Below are 13,740 nucleotides of genomic sequence, written 5' to 3'. Positions count from 1 at the left end.
TCCGGGTTTCGTCGAAGGTCCATGCAGAGTGTAGAATAGACCCCACGCGTCATTCTCTTGGCTGTGATGGGGTGGATCCACAAACGTCGTCTACGATGCCTGATGCGCTGCTGTCTCGCTCTCTCCTCCAGAACAATCACCCTCAAACGATTCGCCTCCGCTATAAAATCCGCCAAATTCTTCAAAATATTTCCAATGACAACATCCATCTTCGCCAGTAACTTGCTCTTCTCTCCAACCTGCACTTTCTCCTCTACAACCTGTCAAAGAAGGGCTGTAGGAACATGCTATATATAGTTTTCCAGTAGCCAATCCCGTTCGGAAGGCCACAAGGGTCAATTTTAAAAACCGGATCCGGCGTAATCCGTTGAAAAACGGATAGAAAAACGGATGAACCGGATGAGACGGATCCGGTTTTGTCTGTCAAGAAAAAGACGGATCCGGCAGAAAACCGGATCCGGCACATCAGGTTTTACAAAACATTTGCCGGATCCGGCATTCCGGCACGACGCCGGATCGCGCCTGACGCCGAAAACCTGATGTGTGAAAGTAGCCTAAGAAAGATTCTAAGCAAAAACACTCAAAGGAGAGTTGCAAAAGCAATTGCAAGTCTCAGATTTTGTAGGTGTCCACCAAGACATTAGGGATATTGATGTATATGTAAAGGTGGTGGACTTTGCTGCAGAGTTCCTGAAGACACCAGTTACATCAATGTGAATAATGTCTTGCATCTTCGTATATTTTGTCATATGGTTATGAACAGTGTGTAATAGTGTTCTAAGTAATGTACAGTGTAGGATGTGATAATGTCAGGTATTATCGTGTATAAGATAGGTAGTATATGTATAGATAGTTGACTGTAGTTTAGGTAGTGATGTTAGGGTAAGATAGAGTTAATGTTTGTGACTAGCCCAAAGTAGGGGTAGTGTTAGAGCAAGCAACTGCTTCCTGTATTTAGGGTGTTCGAGTTTGGAGTGCTCAGTGAGTAGTGCTGCCAAAGGCGTGATCCATAGGAAGAGGAAACTTAAGGTCAGGGATAGCGAGATCCTGAGGAAAAGTGACTGACTAGTCATAGTGGTCTTCCGGAGTAGGGTCCGTGTAGAGGTCGCCGAGTCACGAACCACTGAGCTTGCAACCCAAAGGTAATGAGCCTAAACAGGACTGAGTCAGTGGGACTAGTTGGGGTCCAGAGCGGGAGATCCAGGGCACCAGTAGTGGAAGAAATAGGATGCAGAACATCTGATCAAGTAGAGAGACTTACTGATCAGGACTGTGGCAAAAAGGCTGGGATCGTGGCGAAATAAGACGAACCATGTGTCTGCAAAACTCTGAAGTAGAATTACAGAGGAAGGATGCGATGTGAGAGAAAATGCTTTATGTTGTAGATGAAAGACCATAAGACTTTGTGCCCTCATTGTCTTGTATAAAACCTTTGCCAAGTTATCATTCAGTAAAGGTTTTTATTTTTGAACAATGGTCTCCTTTATTGAACATCGGTCCTTGCCAGCCCACATCACCGGCTATCCGCAGCACGCATGGGTCTAAGGCCCTCACAGCACAAGTCTGCACTGCCAGCCAGTACCCACACTTTTATGTAGAACATTGGGGAGTAAAAAGGAGACGAGTGCTTCTCCCATGGCTCTCACCCTGCACCATGCTACATATGGATAGGCCCTTATGTCAAAATTTAAGGGAACCTTTCACCTGAAAAAATTATATTAACCTGCAGATATGGGGTTAGTCTGCAGGTTAATAACGTTGTGAAGCTGCCTGGCACTGGTACTTAGACCCACGATGCCGGAAGGAAATTAACTTTATTCCCCTCAGCAGCATTTCAGTTTCAGTGACTGGGGCGGTGCCAGCGTGGGTTCAGTCACTGCTGTGTGAGTGGAGAGCGGTGAATGTAACTGTGCCCCCTGAACTAACTGATGGCCCTAATGCTGAGCTGATGTCAGTGCGGGGGAGCGGTGACTGAACCTCCAGCGGCACCACCCCGTGACTGCCGGTGGTGAGCAGGTTCACAGCGCTATTACTCTGCAGATTAATCCCATATAGCTGTTTTTCAGTTATCAGGTTCTATTTAGGGGGCCTCTATGGAAATGAATAAAAATAAAATATAGTTAAAACAAAATTCCTAAATAATTTAAATTAGCAAATAATATTTTTTTTGTCTACAGAGCTAATCACTGTAGCACTTTAAAATGTGATTTCCATCTTGTTTGACTGACAGAAACCTGTATTAAAATGTTAATTGAGCAGGTGTCTGTGACCATGTGCAGTAGACTCCACCCTTTCCATTCATGATTAGGAAGATATGCTCCCGGTGAATAGTGTGATCTAATACTGGAGCTGCCTGAAGAACTGAGGTAAGAAGAGGCTTCTCACACTGCTGTCCACCCTGTCTATCTGATCTAATACTGGAGATGCCAGAAGTACTGAGGTAAGAAGAGGCTGCTCACACTGCTGTTTACCCTATCTGATCTAATAGTGGAGATACAGATAGTGCTGAGATAAGAAGTGGTTGCTCTCACTGCTGTTCACCCTATCTGATGAATAGTGGAGATACCAGGAATACTGAGGTAAGAAGAGGCTGCTCACACTACTTTCATCCCTGTCTTTATGATCCAATACTGGAAATACTGGAGTGGTGAGGTGAAAAAAGGCTGCTCACACTGCTGTTCACCATGTCTATCTGATCTAATACAAGAAATACCAGGGGTGTTGCAGTAAGAAGAGGCTGCTCACACTTATGGCTTAATTCCAACACTTGTATACCTACAGCTTAATACCAACACTCCTACATTGCTTATACCTGGCTTTATCATACACGGATGTCCTTGATAAAGATCACCTGTTGGTCTAGAAGTTGGACAATAACTGTTTTTCTTTTGGTGTCAGATCAGAATAAAATCTGTGTATAGCAAGATCTACCATTCTTGTTGTCTTCTTTGGTACTGAGATCTTCGCTATTGTATGAAGAGATATCTGGAGGTAAGAAGAGGTTTCTCACACTGCTGTCCATGTCTATCTAATCTTATAGTTGTGATACCAGGAGTGCTGAGGTAAGAAGAGGGTGCTCACACTGCTGTCCATCCTGTCTATCTGATCTTATAGTTGTTATACCAGGAGTGCTGAGGTAAGAAGAGGCTGCTCATACTGCTGTCCACCCTGTCTATCTGATCTAATAGTGGAGATACCAGGAGTGCTGAGGTAAGAAGAGGCTGCTCACACTGCTGTTCACCACATCTATCTATTATTGGAGTTACCAGGAGTGCTGAGGTAAGTAGAGACTACTCACACTGCTGTCCACCCTGTCTATCTGGTCTTATAGTTGTTATACCAGGAGTGCTGAGGTAAGAGGCTGCTCATACTGCTGTCCACCCTGTCTATCTGATCTAATAGTGGAGATACCAGGAGTGCTGAGGTAAGAAGAGGCTGCTCACACTGCTGTTCACCACATCTATCTAATCTATTATTGGAGTTACCAGGAGTGCTGAGGTAAGTAGAGACTACTCACACTGCTGTCCACCCTGTCTATATGAATTCTGTGACCTGAACAAAGCTTGATAATATGTGGTATGGGAATCTCCAGGTCACAACGGCAGAGCTTTTTGCTGCACATGCAAACACCGATCCTATTAACATTCTAGAAGTGTAACTAGATGGCAGCCATTTCAATGTACCATAGCAATTACCTCCCCAGACAAAACAAGCATGATTTCATAATTAAAAGTCTTTAGAAATACATCTGTAATGACATTTCCTTTTGTTTATTTTTTCTGTTCCAGGAGAATCTCTTTAAGCTCGGTGAATAACAGAAATAATGTTTCTAGCAGAAAGCAATTTACGTTTCTCATAAGAGACATGGTGGTAAAAGAGCATTAATGTCTACATTCACGAGTTGTGTCCTTGCATGCACACTTCTTGTTAAAAATGATGGTACCTTTAGCTTTAGACTTAAAACACGCAGCAGCGCTGTGTACAGTAACATCCGTTCTCCCCATGACTTTCCACTATAGAGCCTGTGCCATGCGATGCCTCCAGCAATGTTTTTTAGCAACACTAAGTCAGTGATATGGAATGAGAGCATAAAACTATTTTTCCAGATTAAATTTACAGAATAGACCTTCATACGTATCCAAAATTTTCATGGATGTGAACACAAAACCTTTGGAAAAGCATTGTCTTGTTGCCTACATCCTCTACAAATTAAAACTGTGTTTGGTGAGAATACTAGTCTGATATGTACAGGAGCGGTGCCAATTCTCATGCTCTGTAACTTGTCATCCATCTTTTTTAATGCAGGTTTCCTTTTTCATCTGAACTCTGCAAGCACTATAGGTGCTAGAACCTCCTTTCCCTCACTTCCAAGCAGGCATTGCATTTGTCATTGTACAATGGCTGCCTGCCTAGATCTGATGGCTGTGTCAGTCAAGCAGGCGTGCTGGTGCTACTTCAGTCATCGCTCACTATACTGTAAGCAGCGTCTGTAGACTCATGTGTGGATTACATGTGCGCTTTGTAAATGCTTAATAAAGTTAGTTTTATTCACACAAAAAAACGGTTCAAAAATATAGCAGAAAAAAAATAATTGTGTTTTTCTAACCTTTTTTTCTTTGCATTTTATGGGTGAATAAATGCTGGAAGAATTACTGTGTTGCAGATTTCAAATACCTAAATTGCATGTTTAGAGAGGAAGAGGACTTGAACTCTAGCGCCACCTATTGGAAGTAGCAATCCTAAAATTTAATATCGAACCCTTATTGAGTCTTGCCACATGACTTAGGAAAAAAATCAAACCAGAATCTCAATTTTGACTTCTATTTTACATTTTAGCCTACCGTCCATATCGGAAGGAACAGGTCCTATTGTCACCCTCATTGGGTTTAAGCAGTTCCTTTTCTTCATCTAACTCCTTATTGGAAGGAGTGGATTCTTAGAAAATTCCTGTTGGACTGGAATCGGAATTTTTCTAATTCCATTTTGGATGGAGTCGGTCATTTCTATTAAAAAGTGGGAATTATAAGAATTATATTTTTATCTCTCACTATTCACATAGATTGAGCAAGAGTATCTGATATGACATTAATACAATTATTGGTGACAACTGGCTTCTACTTTACATTCTGTTCTACACTTTCCAATTCCTTACCGGAAGGATCAGGTTCTATTTTAGCCAACATTTAATCAGTTCTTTTTCTTTTCCTAATTCCTTTTTGGAACAAGTTGGTTCTATCAGCATCTCCATATATAAGGTAGGAATTATATCTTTACTTTCCACAAGGAATAGGTTTGAGCCGCAATCTCATATTAATCACATATTAGCTATATCCAAAAATATATATTTTTACATTGTTGTTTTTTTATTTCTGTGCTCCTCCTTTTTCATCTTGTCTTTGTGTATTTTGTTTTTTACAATTTTGTCATTTGTGCATTTATAAAGAAACTAGATTAAGGCCCGATGCTATCGCATCGAGAGGATAGTGACACACCTCTTGCCATGTTAACCCTCAATACACACACACCTCCTCAACACACACTCCTCTCACCTTTCACCATCTCCACTCACATCCACTCACTCTTTCACTCCACATACGACCCTTTCTCTCACTCCGTCTCTCATACTCACACTGTCATCGTCGCTGCTCCATGATCCCCGACATCTTCTTCCGCCGGCGCCATCCTGGATCCCGACGTTGTCCACGCCGGCGACATGTTCTTGCGGCCATGCCATCTTGAGTATTCTGAAATCCTGCGAGTGGACATTAGTGGAGATAGTGAAAGGTGAGAGGAGTGTATGTTGAGGAGTGGTGTGTTGAGGGTTAACATGGCAAGAGGTGTGCTGTGACGTCACCAGTTACAACTGGACGGAAGTTGTTACAACCCGGAAGCTGCTTAGCGCATTTATTATAGTAGATTAAGGCCCGATGCTATCGCATCGAGAGGATAGTGACACACCTCTTGCCATGTTAACCCTCAATACACACACACCTCCTCAACACACCACACCGCCTCAACACACACTCCTCTCACCTTTCACCATCTCCACTCACGTCCATTCACTCTTTCACTCCACATACGACCCTTTCTCTCACTCCGTCTCTCATACTCACACCGTCATCGTCGCTGCTCCACGATCCCCGACATCTTCCGCCGGCACCATCCTGGATCCCGACATTGTCCACGCCGGCGACATGTTCTTGCGGCCATGCCATCTTGAGTATTCTGAAATCCTGCGAGTGGACATTAGTGGCTCACCATTGTCATTTTGAAACACGACTGCTACTTCACTGACAGTGGGATTATTGTAGCGTCGAGGGTCTTGAGTACGATCTTGTTTAATAGCCATAGTGATGTTTGGCATGACAGTTCCATTTTGTAGAGATTAAATTTTTTCTTGTTCTTCCACATCACGTAACATTTGATAAGCTTCCACAAAAGGATTAATAGTTTGGATTTGAAGGGCAATAATGTTCATCAATGTAGGATGACATTTTTGATTTTCTTTACATCGTAAGCGTTGTTCGTTTGCGGTAGTGGTATCGAGAATGTAAAGTTGGGCAAATGCGCGTTGCTGGTCATCTGAGGGATGTAGTGTTTCAGTTCTATGATAGATCTGGCCATGTATGCGGAAACAGTATGGGCCATATCCAGGAGGTGGTGAAATATTTGCACCCATGGAGGCAAAAGCAAAGGAACTGTTAATACTTCGAATATTATCCATGAAATTTTTGCTAAATTCACTTTGCCCTTTCAGCAAACGTGTAAAGACATCAGGATATTGTAGTATGGGTACATGGACTTTACCCTTCTGACAGCAGAGCGTAAAGTTGTTATCAGAAGGTATCTCTGCTACAAAATGCAAAGCTTCGCAATGCTCACATACATGGGTCATGTCACCACAGCTGTGTTCGGTAATACTATTTTCATCATTAGTGAAAATGTGAGGTTGTAGTAGAAGTGCATGTCCAACCGATGGGGTGCGCCTAGTTTTGAGACCAACGTATATTTGTCTTGGTTGCACTTTCTGCGGGCTAACTGCAGCTTGTATGTGAAGAAACTGTGCGTTGGTATTGACTAATGGTGGTATTGATAGGGAAGAAACAGATTGCTGATTAGTTATGTCAGTGAACGGCATATAGGATGAAGTGTGGTAGTAACTTGTTCCACATGCTGATGTGGAAGCATCCTGTTGTGAGTCTACTAATAATGATGAGGAAGAAGCCGTCTGTTGTTGGCGGTGATGGCGTGTAGAGGCTTCTTCAGCCAATGTAATAGATTTAGAGTTAGGGGATTCGTGTGTGAGATGACGGCGTTTATAAGCCTTAATCTTGTCAAGTCGATGCTGTTTTTCCTCAGGAGTCTCATTAGCACGGCGTTGTTTTTGTCGTAGTGCTAAAGCTGCTTTCCTTTCACTGGCATTGGCATACTGTGCATCGGTATTGAATGGTGGTATTGATAGGGCAGAAACAGATTGCTGATTAGTTATGTCAGTGAACGGCATATGGGATGAAGTGTAGCAGTAAATTGTTCCACATGCTGATGTGGAAGCATCCTGTTGTGAGTCTAATAATAATGATGAGGAAGAGGCCGTCTGTTGTCGGCGGTGACGGCGTGCAGAGGCTTCTTCAGCCAATCTTATGGATTTAGAGTTAGGGGATTCGTGTGTGAGGTGACGGCGTTTATAAGCCTTAATCTTCTCAAGGCGATGGTGTTTTTCCTCAGGAGTCTCATTAGCACGGCGTTGTTTTTGTCGTAGTGCTAAAGCTGCTTTCCTTTCACTGGCATTGGCATACTTTTTGTTATGACTCATGTTGGCACAGGTAAAGGAGTCTATTTGGCAGTTATCTGGCAGTGAAGAAGGCGTCCTGGAGTATTGTAGAGTAAACAGATACTAATTGACCCTGTAATTGCCAAGCAGTAGTTATGAAGTGGTAGTGGCAAATTGGCCCTGTAGTTAGACACCGGCAGAGGAGCAAGGCAGCAGTAGTTATGGCGGTAGAGGCAAATTGGCCCTGTAATTAGACACCGGCAGAGGAGCAAGGCAGCAGTAGTTATGGCGGTAGAGGCAAATTGGCCCTGTAATTAGACACCGGCAGAGGAGCAAGGCAGCAGTAGTTATGGCGGTAGAGGCAAATTGGCCCTGTAATTAGACACCGGCAGAGGAGCAAGGCAGCAGTAGTTATGGCGGTAGAGGCAAATTGGCCCTGTAATTAGACACAGGCAGTGAACAGTCAGAGGAGCAAGGCAGCAGTACTTATGGCGGTAGAGGCAAATTGGCCCTGTAATTAGACACCGGCAGAGGAGCAAGGCAGCAGTAGTTATGGCGGTATTGGCAAATTGGCCCTGTAATTAGACACCAGCAGAGGAGCAATGCAGCAGTAGTTATGGTGGTAGAGGCAAATTGGCCCTGTAATTAGACACCGGCAGAGGAGCAAGGCAGCAGTAGTTATGGCGGTAGAGGCAAATTGGCCCTGTAATTAGACACCGGCAGAGGAGCAAGGTAGCAGTAGTTATGGCGGTAGAGGCAAATTAGCCCTGTAATTAGACACCGGCAGAGGAGCAAGGCAGCAGTAGTTATGGCGGTAGAGGCAAATTGGCCCTGTAATTAGACACCGGCAGAGGAGCAAGGCAGCAGTAGTTATGGCGGTAGAGGCAAATTGGCCTTGTAATTAGACACCGGCAGAGGAGCAAGGCAGCAGTAGTTATGGATGTCGTGAAGTCCCGCGATATTCAAGATGGCGTCGCCGCAACAACATGTCGCTGGCATGGGCGACATCGGGATCCAAAATGGCGTCGGCGTAATCTCGCGAGATTTCGCCGACGCCATCTTTTTGGATCCCGATGTCGTCCACGCCAGCGACATATTGTTGCGGCGACGCCATCTTGAATCTCGCGGGATTTCACGACATCCAAGATGGCGTCCCGCAAGAACATGTCGGCGGCCTGGAGAACGTCTGGATCCTGGATCGCGGCGGCGGAGGAAGATGTCAGGGCAGCGACGATGACGGTGTGAGTATGAGAAACGGAGTGAGAGAAAGGAACGTATGTGGAGTGAAAGAGTGAGTGGACATGAGTGGAGGTGAAAGGTGAGAGGAGTGTGTGTTGAGGCGGTGTGGTGTGTTGAGGGTTAACATGTGCGTGTGTGTGTGTGGTGACGTCACCGGTTACAACTGGACGGAAGTTGTTACAACCGGAAGCTGGTTAGGGCATTTATTATTATAGATAGTTTTTTTTAATCTAATTTATGTGATTTACTTTAATTTGAATATAGATTTATAGGTATTTCCTTAGTTTTAGATCCTGTATTCATTGATTGTGCGATATGGCAAGAAAAAAACTTTTCTTGAATACTTAGTGGGTTTTCTCCTTCATTTCTAGGTTATATTACAGGTCTTTATTATGCCTGTATTCATTTTGACAAACAGGACAACAAGAACAGAGAACTAAAGCCAGCCCCCCATTTCCTGTAGAGCAACAAAAACCCTCCCTCACTTCCTGTAGCTAAATCATGACGTGTAGCTCTTCCTGTAAAAAGACAAAAACCCATGACACTTCCTGTAGAGATACAAAGACTCGACTCCACTTCATGTAGAGATAGACCCGCCCCCTTTCCCATAGATATACAAAGACTCAACCATCTTCCTATAGAGAGACAAAGACCCACCCAAGTTCCTGTAGAGAGACAAAGACCTGCCGACTTCCTGTAAGAGAAAAAGACTTTTCCCACCTGCTGTAGAGAGCTAAAGAGTAAGACCCACTTTATTTCTTGTAGAGAGACAAAGCCCCACCCTATTTTTTTGTAGAGACACAAAAGACACGCCCTCACTTCCGGCAGTGAGACAAAGATCAACCTCTCTCTTCCTGTAGAGAGAAAAAAGAACTGCCCAACTTCCTGTAGAGAGACAAAGATCCGCCCCCACTTCCTGTAGAGCATTAAAGACCCACCCCTACTTCCTATAGAGAGATAAAGACCCGCTCCTACTTCCTGTAGAGAGATAAAGACCCATCCCTACTTCCTGTAGAGAAATATAGACCCATCCCTACTTCCTGTAGAGAAATATAGACCCACCCCTACTTCCTGTAGAGAGATAAAGACCCATCCCTACTTCCTGTAGAGAAATATAGACCCACCCCTACTTCCTGTAGAGAGACAAAGACCTGCCCACACTTCCTGTTGAGAAACAAAGACCCACCTCCACTTCCTGTAATCCCTCTCACTGTCTCTGCAGCTAGAGGTGTATTACATTAGAAAACAGTCAGTAGACAGTAAATTAAACAGAAAGGAAGCATCTAGTTGCCGACACTTTGGAATAATTGTTCAAGAGCAAAATTGCATAATAAAGTGAAATGCCAAATTGTCCATTTATCACATTATCTGTCATATGAGATCTATATTTCTGAATGTACAAGGAACATTTACAGTAAGGCTGCTTTTACACTTGCCGTGTTTTTGCTGGCCGATTTTGCGGCCCCAATAGATTTGGCCCGCAAAAATTCCACGGTGCGCCGTGTGCCGTACGGCCGTATTTGTGGCCGTGATAAAAAAAATCGAGCTTGCTCGATATTTTTCACGGCGTACAAACACGGCCTCCGTAAAAGTTATGGCAATACGGCCCGTGACATGTGATGGAGGAATCAGTCCAAAACAAAGTAGAAGAGTGCCGCTAGCCTAGTAAAAAATGTAAAATGTCAAAGAGCAATTATGAAATAAAAAACACTAATATTGCTAAATAAAAGTTTTTAACATTTAAGCAATTATAGCCAGATTGCAATGACACATTGCATCGCCTACATGTCCACTCCATAATTACAGCGTGGATGGCAGTCTATTATATTCCAAGATAACAGTAAATAATTATAAAGAACGTCACTTATAGAGAATTTTGTGCCGTTTAATGAAGGACTGTCTTATAGGGATCCACTTCAGAGCTTGTCTGATCAGTTCTTTTATCAAGGACATGAAAACTCTAAGCAAGATATAAATAGCGGCATCTCCCTGACAACATACATACTATATATACTGGATAAGGAGACCAATGTACTGGAAGGCCTCAGTCTTTCAGTAAAATAATGAAAGGAGTAGACACAGGTGTCTGGAAAATGGGATTAAAGATTTCTTACTTAATTATTCTGTGGCATGAAAGTTTATGAAAAAAGGAGAGTCAATATGGCTATTTTTGGAGACCACAAAAATTCCTAGAAAATTGCTCTGCCCCATGGAAGTTACTTTTTTCGTATGATAATCCAGGCTACTAATGCCATAATCATAATCATTTCTAGACAAGAAGCAACTGGGTAGGTCTGATGGGACCTAATGGAATTTTCTGATTTTAGAGAACCCATTTATTAATTTATTAGGGAGTTTGGAGATAAAGGGTTCAGCCCATGAACACCATTTATCCGGTATCCGAAGTATAAGTGATGAGTAGGGGCGTAACTATAGTGGGTTCAGGGGTTGCATTCACTCCTGGACCCTCGAACCTAGGTGGGCTGCAAACTATTAAAGACCATACCATGATAGTTGAGAACCTCGAAGATTTTATATCAGGGTCCTCAAGCTGCAAATTACGCCACTGGTGAACAGAGTTTAACAGCAAGGGGCCCGACTGCTGAGACCACCAACAATTACAAGAATAGGGGTCCCTGATTGTTGTGTAACTGTAGTGCACATGCATGAAGGCACCTCTATTCACTTTTATGGGTCTTAAGGGCACTTTAGTGGTCATGAATGGCCACACCACTGCCATGGACAGGAATGGGTGAAGTGGTCACACGTGTAGTTCCATTTAGGGAGGACACAGGATCACCATTCAGTCCCAGGACAACTTTGTATCTGTAGTCTGCTATAGGTAATTGATCAAACAGTCTCTCTCTCACAGAGGGTCCATTGGTCCCAACAGTAAATACATAATTCCCCTTGTGATGGCGTGGTAGGAGAATTCTAAACTTGTTGCCGAGTTCCCCAACTGTAGCTAACACTAGGGAAGACAGAGAAAGGATTCAGAAAGATCTAGGTAAGCTTGAACAATGGGCAGTGACTAATAGAGTGGTATTTATCAGGAAGAAATGCAAGATTCTACATCTGTGCAAGAAAACCGAATATTACATACACAGAATGGGAGGAATAGAACTAAGCAACAGGACGCATGAAAAAGACTTGAGGAAAATAATAGATCACAGACTGCACATGAATTAACAGTGTGATGCAGCATCAAAAAGGGCAAACACAGTTTAAAATGTATTAAGAGAAGCATAGAGTCTAGATCACGTGAAGAGATTATCCCCCTTTACTCCTATCTGGTCAGACCTCATCTGGAACACTATGTCCAGTTCTGGGTAACACATTTAAAAAAAAAATTGAAAAACTGAAGCAAGTTCAGAGAAGAGCTACCAGGATGGTGAGCGGATTACAAAGTATGTCCTACGAGCAACGGTTAAAGGATCTGGGAATGTTTAGCTTGCAAAAAAGAAGGTGAAGAGGGGACTTAATATCTGTCTACAAATATCTGAAGGGATGTCACAGTGTAGAGGGATCATCCTTATTCTCATTTGCTCATGGAAACACGAGAAGCAATGGAATGAAACAAATGGAGAAGATACAGATTAGATATTAGAAAAAAAAATTTTGACAGTGAGGGTGATCAATGAGTGGAAGAGGCTGCCACGAGAGGTGGTGCGCTCTTTTTCAGTGGAGGTCTATAAAGAGAGGCTGGACAGACATCTGTCTGAGATGGTTTAGCGAATCCTCCATTGAGCAGTTGCACCAGATGGCCCCGGAGGTCCTTTCCAACTCTAACATTCTATGAAAGCATCTGAAATTGCAATTATGCCAAAACAGGTGGATCCCCATTCTTATTTATATCCAAGCAACAGCTTTCAAAGCATAAATACTCCTTTTTTAGTAAAAGGGCTAGTCTGACCACATTGATGCAAAGAAATAATGCAAAGGCAATACAGCAAATTCATAATATAGGAACATTCAAAAAATAATCCCATATGCCATATTATTTATATATACATATACACATACATACATACCTTAGATTGGCCAATAATTCATTAGCATGTACAACATTAGATTAACCAATATTTCATTAATATGAACAATAATTAGAAAAGGAATACAAGGAACAGAAAGTAAATACCTTGCAGAGTGCAACAATGAGGTCTCTCGTGGCCAGACCGCCCACCCCGACGCGTGTGTCGTAGGTTACCCCTTCCTCAGGGGGTGTGCAGAAGATGAAAGTGCTCAGGTATAAATACAGGCAAAACCGGAAGAGAATTAACAAACATCGCGACGTGTCGCTACGGGAACCATCTGTCATGATCCAGACCGGGTTTTGAGTCCTGGTTTCCCTTTTTCCCGGTCTGGTCATGTCAAGAGTTAACCTTTCCCAGCCTCAGTCTGGATTCAGGTTGGCTATTTATCGCCGCTGCTTCCTGTAGGCGATGTCAGTTATAGTTTTTGCCTAGGGCTGCTGTAGCTGACTCTGATTGCTCTGATTTGTCCTGCTCCATTTGCTGTCTGAACCCGTGACTCTGTTTTCCCCTATTCCAGTCTTGACTCAGTGTTTCCCTTTAGTGTTCTGACATGGCTTGTATCCTGACCTGCTTCTGTCTTTTGTCTTATCCGCTAATGACCGTTACTGATTCCCTGGCTAGTCTCTGACCGTGAGTTTGCTTATTCCTTTGGTACTGCGCTACAGTCTAGGATTTGACCCGGCTTGTTTGACTATT

This window comes from Dendrobates tinctorius, unplaced genomic scaffold (genome assembly GCF_039654945.1).
Source record: "Dendrobates tinctorius isolate UK_male_01 unplaced genomic scaffold, ASM3965494v1 ptg000201l, whole genome shotgun sequence".
Taxonomy (NCBI): domain Eukaryota; kingdom Metazoa; phylum Chordata; class Amphibia; order Anura; family Dendrobatidae; genus Dendrobates; species Dendrobates tinctorius.
This window is presented reverse-complemented; position numbering follows the sequence as displayed.